The sequence below is a fragment of the Tyto alba genome, unplaced genomic scaffold (genome assembly GCF_018691265.1).
Source record: "Tyto alba isolate M040663 unplaced genomic scaffold, T.alba_DEE_v4.0 Super-Scaffold_5, whole genome shotgun sequence".
Lineage (NCBI taxonomy): Eukaryota > Metazoa > Chordata > Aves > Strigiformes > Tytonidae > Tyto > Tyto alba.
The window spans coordinates 1612219-1624700 of NW_024881326.1; the positions used below are offsets into that span (position 1 = coordinate 1612219).

Here is a 12482-nt window from a genome sequence, read left to right on the forward strand (position 1 = left end):
AAATTTAATTGTCCAGGGAACTGCTTGAAGCGTCCTGGGAAGCAGGTTCCCAGGGAAGCGTTCCGAGCACGCTGGAATACTTGCTTGCTTTTCTTAAACAGTGATACCCTGTGTGTCTCCTACCTTACTCTCATACAACTGCCATCTTATTAAAAAGTGGGTTTGGAGCATATTTATTTCATCTCGTTTTGCTTATTTTCATTCCGTTTCTCCACAGTGACCAGATAATAATGGTAAAATGTGTGCGACTGTCTGAGAGAAAAAAAAAAGAGGAGGCTGTGATGTATTCCCCCATTTTTCCTAAAAGGGGATGTCTGCGTGTATTCTTAACCCTTGCAAGCAACCCTAAAATATATTTAGACAGAAGCAAGTAAAAGGGAGGGCTATAAATAGCTTCAGTTTCAAACATATGAAATGATAGACTGGAAAAAAATAACAATTTGCCAAAAGATAAATAAGATCTATGACCCTGTCAGGGGAAAAAAAAAGAAAAAAAAAAAAAAAGAGTAGGATGTAGTAAAAATATCATGAGCTGGTTCCAGTACAGTATTCATTCTGCTCCCTCCTAATATGGGGACAAAGACTCCTCGAGAGAAATCTGCACTGTGTTCAAATTAAAAGCATCAGCTGCCACCTTCTATAACGTAGCCAATAAATTAATATCTCCGCGGGGCGGGGGTGCAAAAACCCCCTAAGCACACACTGGGACTTGACTTGCTAACAGTGTGCCAGTGGAAAACAGTAAAGCTGAGTCAGATGGCAAATGGGTCTGCACAATCAACAAAGGACAGCAAAGAGCCCGGTGACAAACCGCCCCGTGGTTCTTGCTGCTTATTCTGCTCGGCACGCAAGGGCGAGTCAAGGTCTCCGAAGAAACGGCCAGTCTTTGGGGATGCTTGGCAAGGAAGGGTGGCCGTGTATCACCGGTGGCTTTAGCCATGGGACATACCTAGAATGTGCTGAGGAATATTTCTGCTTCTTCGCTGCCTTTGTTGCTAAACAGTGAAACGTGAGTTCATCTCGAATTAAGCTGACCCGCGTAAAACCTAAGGGGGGATTACAAAAAATAAATCAGTACCCTGATTCTTCTCCCTGTCACTAATCGTGGTTAATCTGCATTTTATACTCATTCATCATCTTAAAGTACAGGCACACAGCTGCAAATGAGTACATTACTGCAGATTGCCACCTGTCTGCTAACTTGTGTAACGAAGTGCATATTCACTCTGAGCCCACTGCATGTGTGGAATTGATGTTATCTCACCGCTGGCGTAGATTGCAAATGTACAAAGGAACTGTTACTGCCGCTCAGCGGACAGGAAATAGTTTGCTAAGTCACTTTGCTTTGATCACATCCTAATATATCGGTTTAGTTTCCCTTTGTATTTACAGTTTGCCTCACTTCTTAGCTTTTCAGGTACTGGTCCAGTACAGCCTTGTTCGGTTCATGTTTTCCACCTAAATAAGGGAATATTTTAACCTCTCCATTCCCTTTCAACCCATTTTTGTCTACCCAAACAGACTTAAGCCTGGCCCACTTCCAGTATGATCTTCGATCGGGGAGTTGAACTGTGTCCTGCAGAAAAAAAAAACCCAAACAATTATACACGATGGGTATGTTCAGTACAGCCTTCAGGACAAAACTTATGATTTAAGGTTATTTCATGGCACATTTTCTAAGCTTCAGAAGAGCTGGATTTACATGGACAACTTTAACCTTCCACCTAAGTGAAGAATGAATGAACGGAAGGCCTTTCCTCTGGTTTGATTCAGTGGGTCGTTTTTAGCCCAGTTTGTTGTAAGACACAGGATTTCCTGAGTGCAAAGTAGCTTCAGGACAGGCAATCACGACAGACCGAGCCCCTTTTTAGCTTTGCATCTTGACACCAGCAGAATTCTCATCTCACCCCTAAATAAAGTGTTCGGGACCAACTTGTTTGCGGTTCTGCTGAGCAAGAGCACCAAGAGAGCTGCAGATGGTTTACATTTCCAAAGGACTTTACACCCGTAGAAACAAGCCTCTCAACTCCTCCAGTACCTTTCACTATGAAGCCAGAACTCTTCTGGTTTAATTCTTGCTGTCAGTGATACATGTAATTATGGACAGTTTAAAATACCGATACTGGAATATTTAGGTCTTTGGAAAATAAACACTAAAGAAGCGTTTCAGAATATGCCACAGACGGTGGATTCTGAAACCTTTTAAAAATATGAGCACTCCGCAGAGTTAAGGGTCCCTCAAAAGATTGAATTAGCAAAACCAAACCCAGAAACTGAAGCGGCCAAAAGCAACAAGGAAAATAACCAGCATTTCACCTTTCGATCCAGGAGATGGGCACACACAGGATATGCACAAGTATGACCTTTGAAATGTTATGCAGACACTTCTGCTCAGCTCAGCCAGTACGCCAAAGAAGGAAACCTGTACAGAAGGAAGAGTTTGGGCCATCTCTCCTTTTAGGCCAGGGGCTTTACCGAGGCCAGTTATTCCTGATCCTAAATGTGATCGACCACGACTGAGACAGCCCGAAATCCACTGTTGGCTTGAGCTGGCAGTCTTGTACTCTGGTATACCTGTTCAACAAATTAACATTTCTGAGAAATGGTAATTCTACTGTCTCCTAACTTCTGAGCTCTTGGCCTTAAAATACTAGCATTTCTCAGTTCCTTGCACAGACCTTGCCACTGACCTGTAAATAACTTTAATCTGATAGGTTATTTTGTTGGATGGTAATTAGCTAAACTCATTCTTAAGTTTATTTACTTCGGACAATAAAATCTGGTCTGTACCTGCTTTTATTTGTTTCCAGAAACAAAACCAAACCAGTGCTCCCTTACGCTTTTGTGAATTTTGCTCCCATCCAGCATGTTCCCTGGCCAAGTAATGACAAAAAAAAATAATGCTAATCCTGGCAACGTTTGCTGCAATGATAGAAGTGTGCTGCCCTACCAACACCGCTAAGGAAGGTGAATACTTTTTCCACCCCAAAGACTACACGGAGTGCTTTGGCTCTCTAAAGCACGGTCACGCGCTCTAATATGCTAAATGTGTTCTAAATAATATTGCTGTGTTAGTATGCCATCCTTAATTGTTGCCAGTTTTGATTCCTTTCAGAAATGGTACTTAATCCCTCCAACGTCTGTACTTTTTCTTGGTGCTAACTTTCAGAGTTCCTGAATAATTTTACTGATGTTTAGCTTAAATTTTTGCTGCCTTAGCTTCAGGTCATCATTCTCTGTCCTATCACCATATGAAATGGATTATACGGTCCCACAGGAAAGGAATTAACAAAGTAAGGAATATATACTAGGTTACCTTGAAGACAGTTAGAGCCTCCAGTTATGTCTCCTCAGAGAAATCTCTTTCCTAAATTATATAAATGTAGTTGTCTCTGTCTTTCTATTGCCAAAGTCTTTATTCCAGTCCCCTCAAAGACAGAACCTGTCCAACAAATGGCATGGTTTATTATTGATCACCAGTGATTAAGTTACTTTGAATAGCACAAGAGAGTGCTAATTTCCTCTCAAGAGTTTCACATTCTCTAACCTAAACAGCCACATCCTTGGGCTTCAAAAGAAAGTTTGGGCTGCTTACGTTGTTCAAGAGAAAATTCTAAGGATTGAAGCTAAGACTCCCGTAGCCATCTCCATGAACACCAGCTTATAAGTAGCACAAGAAAGAGAAGGGGATGTCTTTTACAAGACAGATGATCCGGTCAAGAAGAGCTAATCTGGGCCTGATGCTACAAGTCCTTGTATAAAGGACAGAGTGTAACTAATCCGAGCAGAGACACTGCAAAGAAGCCGACTGATTTATTTGTCTCAGAGCTCATATTATAGAGATATGTACTTCAGAGCTGTATCTTCCAGCAAAGAAAGAGAAGTATGAAAGACTGAGCTAATCAAATTGGCAGTGAAAATAAATGCAGAGTAAACAACTTCACAGAATATGTAAGGCTTCTGAGAAGAGTTACAAATTAAGTGGCCTCCTTGCTGCTCTCCAGAAAACCAGCCGGTTTTGGTGGAAAGATGGCAGGAAGATGAAGGCCTTAAGGAAGCCCTAACCGTGCAAAAATGAATCAAGTTGCAGCTAAGACAGATAAAGTGGCTGAAAATGAATGAGAAGTTACAGCCTCTTTACTTGTATCGGATGATAAGGGAATTTCATACATCTTTTTACCCCAAGGAAACACCTAGCCACCTCAGGTGAACATATCAACAAAATCGACTGTTACAAACAGGGTGAGATCTACCTTATCAGGCTTTCACGAAGTTGAAAAACTCCTCCTAATTGTTTTAGGATGGGATTAAGACTATCGAAACACCCCTCAGGTTTGTATTTGATGCAATAGTGGCGGTTACCTCCCGCAAAGGATTCAGAAAGCTGATGCTCTGGGCACCCCGGTGTTTGGAAGGACTTTACAGCCGGTCAGTCAGCTCGGGATCCTGTGCTGACACAGATTCCTGGCGTGCAGCCCCGCATCAGGCACACGGGCTCCAGAGACATGGGCTACACAGCCTGTCTCAAGTGGGTGAGCAAGACTCCAAAATCGCTTTCTGACGCCACTTAGGGCCCCTCTGCAGGCAGTGGGGAGGGGACGGTGCCTCCCTGCGATGCTCTGGCTGGTGGTAACCAATTCTGTCCACAGACGGGAGAGGAAAATCTGTCTTAAGACAGTTCTGACGCCTAAATCAAGTGCCTCAATCAAGTTGTCTGAATCTTGGTGTGTGAGGTCAGGAGATGAGAGCACTGTACTTCCACGGACTGAAAATGGAACAAGAGCTAGAAGGGTGAGGGGGTTTCCGAAACAGACTGTTGCAGAGAGAGCAGAAGAGGCTCTCAGAGGGATTAACTGTCATAGCTCCACTGGAGCGACGACAACTGACTGACAATCTGCCTCAGAGAGAACATCTACAGTCATATGAACAGGATAAAAGATACACGTGAATGTGGTCTGTGTCAGACACTCACCCACAAGTGGAAGCTTTCTCTTTAGACAGGTACCTCCGTAATTGTTCTCTACAAGAGTCCTTAAAAGGCAGGTGGCTTCTCTTTGAGACTGGAGAAAGGATGAGATGGGGCTCTTACACAGCGATTCCTCTCTTCCGACAGCCAAAACTATCTGAAGAAAGCAGAACTGTAGGATTTCACACCCTGTACGTAGCTTCTGGTGCTGCCTACCAGTCCCACTGTTTACAGGAGTGGGCAAAACTGGTCAGTGGATTCATCTTCTAGCCAGCAGAAGGGCTGCATTTTTCCCCCTTTTAATTCTGTGAATGGAATAGGAAAACATTAAATTCCTTTTTAGACTGGTGAAATCAAAATAAAATTACTCCCATCAATTCCAGCAAAACCAATATTTACTCTTAGAAGTGCTTAAAAAATATGGACGGTCTTTGCCCTTACACTGGATTTGATTTTCAGTTACCCAATGTAAGGTCTCTTATTAAGAAAGCAGAACATCCTTTGACAGCGTGTTTATGAAACATTCAGTTTACGACACAAAATTAATAAAAATCTGTAATGGTGCATGTGAGAACCATGACAGTGATTACTATTCAAATCAGTACTATCATTACTAAGACTAATAAACAAATATTGATTAGAATCAAAAGAAACCAAAGAATTTTTGTAAGATAGCGTTTAAGGGAATATAGGCAATTTCACCAAATTCCTTCTACGCCTATGCCAGTCTGGTTGTAGGTACTCTCGTCCCATATGCCTGTGGATTGGTAACGTTTATATTATTATTCTGTCTGGCTGTAACTATCCTGCCACTTCCAAAAACAGATCCATTTATTTTTTTTACACTGATGTGAGCTTACAAGCTCCTTCCTCCTAGGTAAAATGAAACATAACCCTCATATGTTCTGTGCTGTGATGCCCAAAACCTAGCTACAACCCACAGACAGGTTTGCATGTTAAAATAAGAGACATGGAACAATAATCACAGACAGGTTTGGGTGGGAAGGGACCTCAAAGCCCCCCCAGTGCCACCCCCTGCCCCGGGCAGGGCCCCCTTCCCCCAGCCCAGGGGGCTCCCAGCCCCGTCCAACCTGGCCTTGAACCCTTCCAGGGAGGGGGCAGCCACAGCTGCTCTGGGCACCCTGGGCCAGCGCCTCACCCCCCGCCCAGGGAACAATTTCTGCCTTACATCTCATCTAAGTCTCCCCTCTGTCAGTTTGAAGGCATTACCCCTTGTCCTGTCACTACATGTCCTTATAAAAAGTTCCTCTCCAAGAGGGACCAGAACAATCTTGAGACAGTTATCAACACTGGCATCTTTGGTCATGAAGGCTCCAAAGCTATTGATTTCCCCTATTAGCGCCCTCAGGGCCCTGACACAGGTCTGGGGGGTTATTTATAACTTCAGTGGCCTCATCTAAGCCTTTACCTTTGAACATATGTGAATAATTTTCCCACTTATTGCACCTACATTCAAAATGTATTGGGGAAGAAGAACGAAAAGAAATGGTGTAAGCCGAGATCTAGGGATCAGGATATCCAAGATCCAAACCCAAACTGGACACAGACTTTTCCACGTCTTTGGGGGGAAAAAAGCATCTGGAGGAATTTCAAACCTCCACAGATGCTTGTCAGGGCTTTACTAACACTGCTAAGAGCTCCTATCCCCAAGCTCCCCTCGCTCCCACAGACACCAGTTCACAACAGTGCTCAGATGAAACAACCATTTTTAATTTTTTTTTTTTTCTTTTAGCCTCTTTGCCTTGATATTGTATCTAAGAAAAAACTCCATGCAATTTCCTTAGGTTTATTACTCTCTGCACTTCAGCCCTTTTGTGGCAGCTCTGAAAGAGGTATGGCCAGGCTGGTATTTCTCTGCTCCTAAGGAAAGCACAAATAGTCACAGAGACGCTCATGGAAATAGGTCCCCAAAAAACAACAGGCATAAAGAACAAACTGAAATTTGGCTCTAGACAGACATATACTAAAACAAGGACTGGTGAGATAAAAGGACAAAATGATGAGTGAAACAGAATCTCCAGGGCCTTGTCCTCCTTTTATTTATGCCATACCAAGACATACCAGACAACAAAGCTACACTGATACAAAAAGCCAAGTTTTTGTTCTCTTTGTGATTAAATGTGCCAGGCAAAGGGATGAGTTGTGTACAAGAAATGTACTATTCTCTCTGAAATACCCCATTTTCTTGCTTTTGAACCAGACTGCAGGGTATTAATTTAAGGGGACAAAAAAAAAAAAAAAAAAGAGAATAAAGTGTCATCCAAAATCACCAACTTTTGTTTATTAAAACAAAAAATGTTCAGCATCTTGGGACTGTAATGAGAACAAGAGGTTTATTAGCAAGTCTATTTTCTACTCAACAGTCTAACTAGTTTCCTGCTGTGCTGTTTCCCTAATAGGCCTGTGGATTAAATGCAAAGTTGCCTCTACTAAATGAGGCTTCAGACTAATGCTGGAAAAGACCATGTATTTTGATGAAGAGAAAGGTTTAAAAAAAAAAAAAAAAAAAAAAAAGAAGTTGTTTAAGCCCTTTGCTGCCCTCTGGTCCCCCTGGAGAATTCAGAGCCAGAAGCAAAGACACAGAGAAACAGACTAAAGCACTGGAGCCTGGACTGGAATTTTCTCTGCGTATTCTGAAGACTGACATGGACAAAGCGTTGGTACGAGCGGCACACGAGAGGCCAATAGCAGAATAAATGCTGCAGCAAGTGCTATTAACTCCTCCTTCCTCCTGTTGCCGATCTAGCTCTGCCAGGATTTTCCAGCTTTTATCATGCCCAATATTTCACTGCCTTCCTTAGACACTTGGCTTCAGCTTTTCCTCTGCCTCTTTTCTATTGCCTCTACAAATCTACTGTTCCCGCTCAGCCTCTCTTCCTGCTGTTCTGCTGTTTTCCCCCTCCGTGCTCTGCCACCTTCCTTCTGTTCTCCCTTCATGCAGCGTCATGTTTTGCCCAAATCTCTCTGGAGAAGTCTCGCACACTTTTATTTCTGCCTTGTATGCCCATATTGGATTGTGCCCTAGTTTCTCTGTTGGCAATGCCAAACCTCACACCCACAAGTAGTTCCTGCTATCAGAGTACCTATCAATAAAAAAAATGGTTCCACAAAACTATTAAGTGATTTTCATGACGTCTGAATCCGTAACTCCTGACTGCTACCTGCGGGAACTATATGGATAAGATGGATGAAATATTAAGGTAAGTTGGAAAGAAAATCTGGTGTGAAATACACAGACTGCAAGCTTGTCTATGCGGTGTCACAGTTAAAAGGAGCTCCCCTCCGATTTTTTCCCATTTTGCTTTCCTACTTGTACACTCTTCCCATTTTGCTTTCTTACTGGCTGCTTGGCCAGGGACAGGGGCCCACCAACATCAAATTCAGCTTTTTCCAAAGGGGCAGAACACGTGCCATTAACTCTGCAGGTCCCGAAGACTGTTCCACACGCTTCTCCCCTCTGAACAGCCACTGCAGGGAAAACAAATGCTCTATGTCGATATACTCAGGAAAATACTTGGCTTGATTACTGCTAGTATTAGCAAGGAATTACCTCAGGTTAACCTCCTGGAATCAAGACGCTGCTTCCCCTTCCTCTCTGTGCTCATACTCCTCCTCATGCCCTTATCATATATATCCTCCTAAAAACTCTTCCTGTGCCGGTGCACCAAGAGCGGGTATTTAAGTTGCTCTCTGTGATGGTCTTTAAATCCATCTGTGAACCACTGCTGCCCAAAGCAGACTCTCCCATCCTGCAAACATAAACTCTGTTTCTCTGATCTAGCTGGATGCTTTGCTGCAGTTGTATTTTGAACCCCCCACCGATGATACATCAGCACCAAACTCAGTGATCAAACCAGGGAATAAAGAGTATTCTTCCACTTTTACCTCTACTACAGCAATCTTTGTATGGCCAGTAAAATTTAATACCCAACATTTATATCATCACAAGGATGAAGGGCTTTAGCTTACAGCCAGTAGAAAAGATCTGCTTTTTTTCCTCTCCTGCTTCCAATACATGTTTTCAGTCCGTGTAATATGTGCTCTTAATTCAATATAGCGCAAGCCACGTGATGAAAATTATGTTAAGACAAATGTCATGGAGAAATCCTAAACCAGGCTGTGAACAAGTGGTCGCCTGCACTGCACTCAGAGCAAAAGGACCATTACAAACTTCTATATTACTATTTCTGGCATATTTGGGGAAAATTTTTGTTGTGTTTGAAGCTCCTGGAGGGCTTGCCTCTGCTTGCAGTGATCCCAGTTTCAGCCTAGCAAGAGCTGACCTAAATCTAGGGTAAGGTGTAGAGAAAGAAACAGATTAAGATTCTCATCTCAACTCCATCACAGATTTTCTTCATTAGTTCTGGTAAATCACTTTCACTTTTATTACTTCTATTTCCCATTCTCAATCTGTGAGATAAGCATCGGTTCTTTCTCACAGGGCTTGGCAAGGCTTTTTTTTTTTTTTTTTTTTTTTTTTTAATGTAAAATACAATGACACCTTCTGAGGGAAGATGGATAGACAACTGAATATATTTTCTTAGAGGAAAACAGCTTTAAAAGCCAGAAAAATCTCTCTTTATGCCCACATGGAAAACAAAGTTTGCTTTAGCTGAAAACCTAACCAGATTTCAGAATAGGCTGCAATGTGTGCTTAGATCTGCCAAGAAAGTCCTGGACAGATGAAAGTCTCAGGTTCTAGTACTACTTTTTAAAGATTTTGCTTTTAAAGACAAAGTTTTTATTAATGTTCTGTTGCTGCCATTATCTGGTCTTGAAAGATGGTTGGGACCTCAGATGTCCTGCTAGCTGCTAGCTAATCTGACTTATTACAGGGCTTTTACTTTACTTGCATCACGAGCAACAGAAAGGCTGAAAGACTAATTTCAGGATTATCTGCTGGGCTGTTTTTTCCTAAACACTTTTTCAAAATTTAGAGAGGAAAAATACTTCAGCGTATCCATTTCTCCCCAGCGGTTTGAATCTGGTGGCAAGGAAAGCAAGAGTTCCTTGAACCTCTTATTTTCACAGGGACAGCAGGACCAATCTCCCATGTCTTATAAAAAGGGGAGGAACTCAAGGTGGCTTTCCTCAGTTAGGAATTTTGATGTAGGAATAAGAGTTGGTTTCCATGCAGTTGTTTTACCTGGTGTCGGTCAAACTATTAATCAACTTAGAAAAGTTGATTAATCAATGTAGAGACTGTTGAGAGAAGGATACATAAGAACTTATAAATCATTTTGAGACTAGAAGCCGGTGTGAATAATCAGGCAATTCCAGGAATGGAGAAGATGAACCAAATCTGTCTTCACGGCACTTTAAAAATGAGAGAAGTACAAGCCGTACTTACAGCCACCATCACAACACACTAAGAGCTCGCTGTAAATTAAATCTGTCTTGGGAAGTGTCACAACAACTTCATGAAGCTCAAGTTCAAGACCATTGTCAGAAGGCTGAGCGGGGTAGAAGCTATTATGAATAAGGCTCCTAGTCCTTTACCTAGGTCTTGATATAACCAGACTTGGACTATAAGCTGCATTGGTGCTGTGGAAGTGTAGTGGTAGATCTCACATCCTTTATTTTCCCACCAAGAGAGCACAGTAAAACCACCCGTTGTCCCTTTATCCCCCTCAGAGCATGTCCACACATACTGCAGTCAATGAGCGCGCCATCGTGGCACCAACCCCAACCTTTAATTTATTTCCATAGCCTGCATGCAGGCAGAACTCTTTGGCAAAGGGAACGAAAGGGTTTCTTAAGCCCTGCTTTCCCTCTGCCTCCTCTCTGCTAAAACCCCGTCCCTAAGAATACAGTCACACTGGAGCCACACACCAGCATTTCTTCTTGCAGCTGGGACCAGGTTTTGGAGAGCACCAAATACAGCTGCCACGCTTGACAAGTTCAACCACTGCTTTGCCTGCAACCAAGCTATAGCTGGGTGATGTATTTAAAATCTTCTCCATTTTGGAAGAGGCTTGGAGGGGTTGGAAATCTTTTCTTATGTCCTGAGCAAGGAATACACTAGCACAGTAATTAGGGCTCAGTTTTCCACTGGAGAATGCTTGTTATAAATTTACTAGCAAAGTTATTGGTTAAAGGAATAAATCTAGTGTGCGTGGAAAAGCTGACAGATATTTCTCATTACACAGGTCTGGCAGTAGCTTACCATTTCAGAACCATTTCCTTCCAACTCTCCTTTATGATCTCGGATATGGAGAGCTCCTGTCAAAACACAGCTCTGCCAACACACTTTATCCAAATTTCCAACATGAGCTATGCTGTAATCCTTTCTCCAAACCCTCACTGGGCAGCACACTTCCATCCACACCCACTCCAGTGTTTGTGTGTTCACCTCTTGACCCATCTGAGGGCTCAGCAGTTTCATTTTAGTCCCTATTTGCACTAGTCAGTTTAGTCCAGGGCCAAAAGGTCTTGCACACAGAAAGCCCCATGTATCCCTTTGGCAGCATCCAGGAATTGACGTGGCTTGAACCTAGAATGGGATTTCCCACCCAAGTCAGACCTTGGGCTTGCAGTCCCAAGGTGGAAAAGCCAGGCCCTAGCATGCAGTCTGCCAGCTGCCCTGTGTCTGCTCGTGCATCCACACTCCGCAGAGGCACTGCCCATCAATCCCTGCTTCAGAGAACGTGTCCTCCCGGCCCCAGCCTTCAGAGAAGGCCCAGCACTCCAGGAGGTTGTTGCTTCCATCCTACGGTGGAATGAGTATTTCTCCCCGCTCCAGGTACTGCAGCTGAAATCCCTCTGCACGCTGACCCCCAGGCCAGTTCCTGGCACAGCCGCCCGCAGCATCACATCTAACCTGTCAGAGCTCGTTTTCAGTCTTGTTATTCCGGGGGCTGGTGCGCTGCCAACTCATCTCGGCTGGTTCGGCAGCGCGAGCTCCCTCGGGGCGCACTTTGTTTTCAGATGTCTCTCTCCAGCCTTACACAACACGAAGCTCTGTCAGGAAGCCTGCGCAGGGAGCAAGATTTCTGCTCCTCCTAGACACAAGCCAGGGGCACGCACGTCTGGGTCTGAAAGGCTGTGCCAGCGTTGGGCTGCCGGGCCTTGTAAGCAGCCCTGCTTGGCCTGACAGTCCTGTATCTTGGCGCGCTGAACAAATCAGAAAATAGCCTTCCTACAGAGGGAAAATCCTTTGTGGAAATACAGGCTTCTATTTTCACTCTCCCTGCATTGAACTGTAAGTAAATAAGCAGTAGGTCAAATTAGCTAGAGTTGTTTTTAAATGTGTTTTCCCTCTCCTTTCCACCCCCTAGACCTAGACCTGGACCCTAGATCCTAGACCTGGATCTTCATTCTTGCGTATCTTTCCTTGTAGCCCATATTAACAGAAGTGAAGTATGTAAGAAATATTGTGCAACTGTTACCTGTTCTTCCTGCCCACCGTTGGCTCACCTCCTCTGCGTAAACAGGCAGACACACCACGCTGTATATATCAGCATGCATCAAGCAGAAACGTTTCAGCTTCAGGTAC

At 43.5% G+C, this 12482-nt stretch overlaps 1 protein-coding gene across 1 annotated transcript in view; it reads right to left on the bottom strand.

Moving 5' to 3' along the window:
• The window catches only part of CUNH8orf48 (chromosome unknown C8orf48 homolog), a 117154-nt gene that overhangs the window by 18789 nt on the left and 85883 nt on the right, over window positions 1-12482 (bottom strand). The window contains exons 12-15 of the mRNA XM_042807251.1: window positions 12376-12482; window positions 4973-5271; window positions 3317-3442; window positions 950-2422 (exon numbers count right to left, since the gene is read on the bottom strand). The gene's annotated coding sequence lies outside the window, so the exon portion shown is untranslated. The remainder of the gene's footprint in view (window positions 1-949; window positions 2423-3316; window positions 3443-4972; window positions 5272-12375) is intronic.